The sequence below is a fragment of the Neoarius graeffei genome, chromosome 9 (assembly GCF_027579695.1).
Source record: "Neoarius graeffei isolate fNeoGra1 chromosome 9, fNeoGra1.pri, whole genome shotgun sequence".
Classification (NCBI taxonomy): domain Eukaryota; kingdom Metazoa; phylum Chordata; class Actinopteri; order Siluriformes; family Ariidae; genus Neoarius; species Neoarius graeffei.
In genome coordinates, this window is record NC_083577.1 from 17,636,228 (window position 1) to 17,643,531 (window position 7,304).

Genomic DNA, 7,304 nt, shown 5'->3' on the forward strand with positions numbered 1-7,304 from the left:
TCAAATTTCTGTCTAGACACACTTTGCTTTGAGCATATTCCCTTTTTGCAGAACAGTACCTACCTAACACACAACAATCCATGGGATTTCCATAGGTATTTTGATGCTGGGTAGAAAACTTTTTCTATGATTTATTAGCAGTCACATCACACATTTCACTACCAATTGTCCTAGCACAAGAAGGCATGTGGCAAAATCTTTAATTTTCATTTGTGATTGTAAATGCACCAGAATTAGTCACTGACCAGTTTTCATCTAGTCCCTGGTAGGTTAATACATAAAATGTAATAACAGTCACAAACTCAAGGTCCATGGGCTATCAAAAGTCAAATAATGACAATAGTGCAATTGTGACGAGGGTGGGCAAAGTTGGGGGGCCCAAAATTCTAATCTTTCATGGGGCCCAAAATTTCTGGCGGCGCCCCTGACCGTGCCGCCCATTACATCATAGTAATAATATATACACATTGTCAGGCTATTGAAGCAAATGTACATTCACATCAACTATTGCAGAGTTTTATCAATAGTCTCCTAGAGTTAGCAACTTTGATTGGATCACGGTCAGCTGCCCGTTATCATAATTAGCAAGAAAATCCTTTACTGATGTCGCCCATATTCATGACTACTGCAACAATTATATTAACTACATTCAGTTGGAAAGGAGATATTCAAAAACAGGGTTAATGGTGACTGATTATTTTTTTTTTATTACTGAGTCATCGTCAGTTCCCAAGATGAGCCAAAGAATGCAATAAGAATCCAGTATTAAGTGGAAGGAACTTCGAATTTTGTTTGTATTCATGATTTGTGTCCTAGACCTTCCATTGTTCCACTTTTGGATCATTGCTGAAATCTGTGTTCAATCAAGGTACTTTTGTTTTAGTTCATTTTCAGTTGCACAACCGCCCGAACACCAATATGACTGCATATCATGGAAAGGACTCAAATCATTTAGAATTCAGTTGAAACCTTAGTCCAGCACACTCGACATTTCAGTGTGGTGGTATACATTCCTGTAAAAATTATTTGTGCTTTTGTCTTTAGAGAGCCAAGTGATGTCTGTGAGCACTGGTGTAATTACAAAGCAGTGCTGACTAATGCCGCTTTTCCACTACAAACGCGGCTGAGCCGTGCCGTGCCGAGTCGAGCTGAGTCGAGCTGAGTGGGGCTGTTGGAGTTGCATTTCGACTACAACCGCGCTGAACCGTGCTGGCTGGAAGTGGGTGGACACATTGGGTGGAGTTAGCGAAAGTGGGTGGACGTCATGTGATGCCGTTAAGCAGCGCAAACAGTGACATCAGTGACAGTGGCGGAACAAGTCAGAGCCGGGCCGGGGGCGGGGCAAATGACCGGGCCCTTTATTAAAGCTTATCATAACATCATTTTAGGCTACAAAATGTCCGCAACTGCGGTGTTTACCAATTTCAACACTACCGGGTGCAACTATATGTTATTTAGTACATCAAGTCCTTCAAACGAACATGTAACTCAGAAACAAAAAACATTAGGATACTGTACATGGCTCATAATAAAACATCAATAGCCTATACTGCGCACATTATTTGAAGGGCATACGAATGAGCGCTCAGAGGTTGCAACGCTGACAGGAAGAGTCAGAAATAAAAGGAGGGCGGTGCAAACCTCACTGAATGCACTGTGTTTACCAATTTCAACACTCCGGGGTGCAACTATGTTAGTTTGTACATTAAGTCCTTCAAACGAACATGTAACTCAGAAACAAAAAAAAAACATTAGGCGACATACTGTACATGGCTCATAATAAAACATCAATAGCCTACTGCGCGCATTATTTGAAGGGCATACGACGAGCCTTGCGCTCCGCGAACTCGTCCACGATGCTCTGTATGTCACTGATTCAGTGATCTTTTCAGCGGTAGTCTCACGACCCGAATAGTAAACAATAAACATGGAGGACATGGAGTCGTTAGTGTTGCTGGTCTTGGTGCTGTGGCTTGTTGTCACCGACAACGCCAACAGATACTGGCAAGAGCGTATAGATGAGGCGAGGCGCATAAGGCTTCAGAAATTCTCGTAATTCATAATTATTATTCTTCCGGGTTTGCGGTGTTTACAGATCCCAGCGCGCTCGCGGGGCGTGTGTGGGCATGTGAGGACACTCCTCCTCACCAATCAGTGCACAGGGGAGTGTCTGCTCACGCCCCCAACCTCAGTCGGCACGGTTTGGCTCGCTTCAGCCCCACTCCAAAACGGTGCGAGTTTTAGGGGCTAAGCAGGGCTGAAACGAGCTGAGTCGTGCTGGTTTTTGGTAGTCGAAACGCGAGCCGTGTCGGGCTGAAGTGAGCTGAAGCGAGCTGAAGTGAGCTGAAAAAGGGTAGTGGAAAAGGGCCATTAGAGAGTTTGTAGGTTCTCATTGTGGAAATTGGTATGTTAATATGTATATCCAAGAGGCAGAGTCTCATCTCATCTCATTATCTCTAGCCGCTTTATCCTTCTACAGGGTCGCAGGCAAGCTGGAGCCTATCCCAGCTGACTACGGGCGAAAGGTGGGGTACACCCTGGACAAGTCGCCAGGTCATCACAGGGCTGACACATAGACACTCACACCTACGGTCAATTTAGAGTCACCAGTTAACCTAACCTGCATGTCTTTGGACTGTGGGGGAAACCGGAGCACCCGGAGGAAACCCACGCGGAGACTCAAATCATTTAGAATTCAATTCAAACCTTAATCCAGCATACTCAACGTTTCAGTGTCATGGTATATATTCCTGTAAAAATTATTTGTGCTTTCGGGGGGTGGCACTAGTGTGCACGTATGGAGTAGACATGTTTTCCATGAACTCCTGCCAGGTGCAAATTAAATTTTAATAAATAGCACCGTTAAATAAATATTTATATGAGATATCGTTAACAGATATTATTTTGTACTTCAGTAGTCGTTTGCATAGCTCTCTGACCAAAAATGTCTGATTCTCGACCCAAATGACATCCGAAAACTAGCCATGCAAAGCAAGACATTTCATGGAGATAAAGTGTGGTTGAAGGTAACGCTTATGGTAATGTGAGTGGAGTGGTTAGCATGGAGGGGAATGCCCTGTAAGCTTTAAAAGTGGACATATGTGACAAAATTGACTCTAAAATGGACTCTATCTATTAGCCTTCGAACAGAGATCACAGCCGTTCAAGAGGAGCTTAAAAACTCGCTGTCTGGATTGCAATTTACCTTGGATATGCACAGCACTGGCGTAAAGTATACCCCCGCAGCCCCCGCCAGGCGGGGGGGCCGCCCGATGTGATTCAATGCATGAAAAAGTCCGATGAAACATGAAAATAATAAACACAACAATGAAGCGTACCAGAGAAAAAAGTGGTGCTCAGAAGCGGCAAATCAAAAAGAAAAAAGAAGAATTTACATCCACACTGCCCAAAATTTCATCCGTTTTTGGGAGAGTTAGGCCTTATCCTCCAGTTCATGATGCGCTAACAGGTAGGGCCATGGGGGGACTAGTGCAGTTAAAACGAGGCTAATGAGTGAAAGAGTACCTGATTTAAAATGGGATTTGAATAAAAGTTACTTTTTATTATCTTTCTTCTCAATAATTCAATGTTTCTTTTTCTTGAATATTGTTCTCCATGACCACCAGGCATCATCCAACACATTGATCCAAGATAGGTTGGTTATGTAAAATAGTTTAAAAAAAAAACTGCACACAAGGTAGCGTAATTTTCTTTAATTTCTGCCAGATTGTTTTATGATTGTGCTGCATTTCATTTTTACTCAGTAGGCCTTTTCAGGCCTGGTTCCATTGTAATTGAATAAGATCAGTGCCGTATTAAGCCAATGCGGTGCCCCTGGGCACTATACCTCAAGTGCCCCCCCCCCCCCCCCCACACACACACACACACACACTGCGCGCACGTGTTCAGTAACCTCCTGCACACACAAACCTTGCCCTTTGCTGTCAAAAATAGTAGCACATACATAAACAATAGTACACATAAACAAGGTCAATCTTCCTCATTGAAAATGTATTAAGTAGGCTACATCAGCCCATCAAATTCACTGAAAACAACCAATGATACGCATGTAGGCATATTGAAATGTCTTATTCAAAAATGAGCAGCATATATTTGTATGTCTCAAGGGGATCCTCGTCGTCGCCGACCCCTCGGCTAACACTGGCTGTGGTTGTAGCATCTCCCCGGCTAGTGCTAGCAGGGCCATCTCCCTCATTAGCATCGCTGATTTCACTAGCTTCGGCTTCAGCGCTGGTAGTGACAGCAGTTGTCGATGTTTTTATAAAAAAACGATCTAACACTGGAACATTTTTAATTGCAGCTACACGCCTGGAGTCTTTCTCTTTTTTAAATTTTCTCTTCGCACAACCACTTAGTTGATGTCTGTCCATTTTTCATTTCTACCACGGTTTTTTAAAAATTGATGCATTTCACCGTAGGTGGACTGGCTCAACTGACAGGTTGAGGAAAGGGGGGTTAATGGTCACATAGGCCACTCTTGCTCAGAATTATGATTATTGTTGTTGTTCTTATGAAATTAGTGTTCATAATGAATTATATATGACTATTTAACAATGTCAAGTGTATAACCATTTTAAGTGTACAAACATTCACGAAAAATATTTTTAAAGTTTCTGTCATGTGGTGCCCCCCCACTGGCTGTGAGTGGTTGGTGCCCCTGGGCACTGTGCCGCAGGCCCATATAGTTAATCCGGCCTTGAATAAGATACCTAGGTCAAAATTTACTTGAGTAAAATTAAAATTACTCATTTTTATATTACTCATAAAACTTCTCATAACAGTAACGTGAGTAAATGTTAGTTGCTTGCACCCCTGTGTTTGACAGATTTATTCTTTATGCAAACTTTTACTTAAACTTATGATGTATTTTATTTAACCATACTCTGGCTTTTAAAACAGTTTCATTTTTATTTTCCTAAACCTTATTGAACCTTATGTAATTATCATTATTAATGTTACTGTTATCATTACTGCTTACTGAGCTGTATGAACTGTGAGCTTTGTCACATCATACACCATTTTTATTGTTGGATTTATTTGTAATAAATGGATAGACTACTCTGCTGGTATACTGAATATGAATGAATTAACAAAACATCTAGGCCTATGGGTTAGGCAGTCCTATACGTGTTTAAATGGGCCTGGGCTGTCAGGGGCTGAGCCCTGGCACTTTTTTCACACTTTTCAGCAATCAAAAGAGAGATATACAGAGTGAGAGGGAGAGAGAGAGGAGGCCGTGGCAGGGTGGCCTTGGGGGGGGCCCACACTTTTAGTAGCTGCAGGGGGGCCCCAAGTACTTGCGTTATGCCAGTGATGCACAGCACCACTATTAAGGAGCTAGAATGCTTTTCTACAGTGCAGAGTGAAACTGTGGCTAGCATAGAGTCCAGACTAAACAAACTGTCTACTGAAGTGTCTGCACTGAAAGCAAAATGCGAGGATCTCGAGGGCAGACAAAGAAGGCACAACCTTCATATATTGGGCATACTGAGGGACTTGAAGGAACCCGTCCGACGGAGTTCATTGCTCAACTTCTTTATGACATTCTGGACTTGGACAAGAAACCTCTGCTGGACAGAGCGCATCGCTCTCTACATCCAAAGCCGAAAGAGGGAAAACCACCATGAGCATTCATTATCAGGGTGCATTACTACCACATCTGCGACAAGATTCTCTGGTGGGCAGCTGAGGCAGCCCCATTAATATACTCAGGCAACAGGTTGTCTATCTTCCCTGATTTGACAGTGGACGTAGCAAAGACGTGCTGCATTCACGTCAGTAAAGAAAGTTCTACTTGTACATGATCGCCCTGGAATCAAATTCAGACTTTTTTTCCTGGCAGAACTGAGAATTACTCTACCAACAGGTGCTGTCCACAAATTCACCGATCCTGCTGCAGCCATGGCCTTCATCAACTCTGAACTGCGTGAAACAGCATAATAGGAACACTGGTAATCTGTATGGTATATTTCATAGTTTTATATTCCATAGTTTCCTTTCCAGATGTAGCCTTGAATAGGGTGCCAGTTGATGCAGATAACTGAGTGAAATTCTCTTATCAGTCTGTCATTTGATGGTTTTCTAAGGTTCAGAGTATCCTCTTATTTGAGTAGCCCTCATCTCTTGTTGGGCTATGCATTTATTACTATTATATTGATTCTCGTGTGAATTCTCTCATGTGAATTTTTTTTTAAATGCTGTGCTTCTTGTTAACTTTACATATGCCACATTTATAACACTTGGCCTGGGGGCTTATAGTGAGTCGGTGATTTGTTTTTCTGCCTGTCTGTCTTGTCTGTCTAACTGTTTTTGTTTTGTCTTCAGTTTTTGTATGGGCCTTCTGATCTTTAATAAGGTATTTTCTGATATTTCTAATATGGTGGGTCACACTCTGTGCAGATTCATCTACACTGGCATGGTTGTATCCTTTTCCTTCCCTGATGCATGACCTCACAGAGTAACTCTGCTCAGCAGTTTGGGGGACACTTGCTTAAATTTACTAGCTGGAATGTAAAGGGATTGAATCAGCCTGTTAAGAGAGGCAAAGTTCTTCATCATCTTCAGAGTCTAGGAACACACATTGCTTTCCTACAAGAAACCCACCTGAAAACTGTTCATCACTCTTGGCTACATAAAAGGTGGGTTGGTCAATTGTATCATTCACACTACAATTGTAAGGCGAGGGGAGCTGCAATTCTCATACATACATTTGTGCCATTTATCCTATCAAATGTCAAACCAGATCCTAATGGAAGATACATCATAGTAACTGGTAAAATTCTGTCTGTCCCTCTGAGTTACATGTCGATCTTGAGATCGAGATGCTGACCTCTTCTGCTCCTCGGACCTGCCTGATCCATCCTGATGCCCTACATCTAGTTGGAGTCTCATCACATCGCTCCTGTGGAGGACAGCCCCATATGGACAGTCAAAAGTCACACTTGGAAGTAGAGGTCTGCGCGGGACAGAATTTGCAGTCCCGCTCCCGCCCACTCCCACATTGTGCAGTCCCGCTCCCGCAAAGAATTATGATTTTCAGTCCCGCTCCCGCCCGCGCCTGCCATATTTTATCCCGCTCCTGCCCGCAAATCCCGCATGATGCAGACGTTCGCGTTATTTCTCACGAAAGTTCTTGTCATTGGCTTGGGGAATTAAACATGCTGAGCTTAGCTGAGCTCTCCACTGACCGATCCTTCACCTAGCGCACGTAGTGAGGGTGCGCGTTGCCAGGCAGCATGTGCAGCTGAGGCTTTACAGAGATACCCACACCTACCAAAATCTAC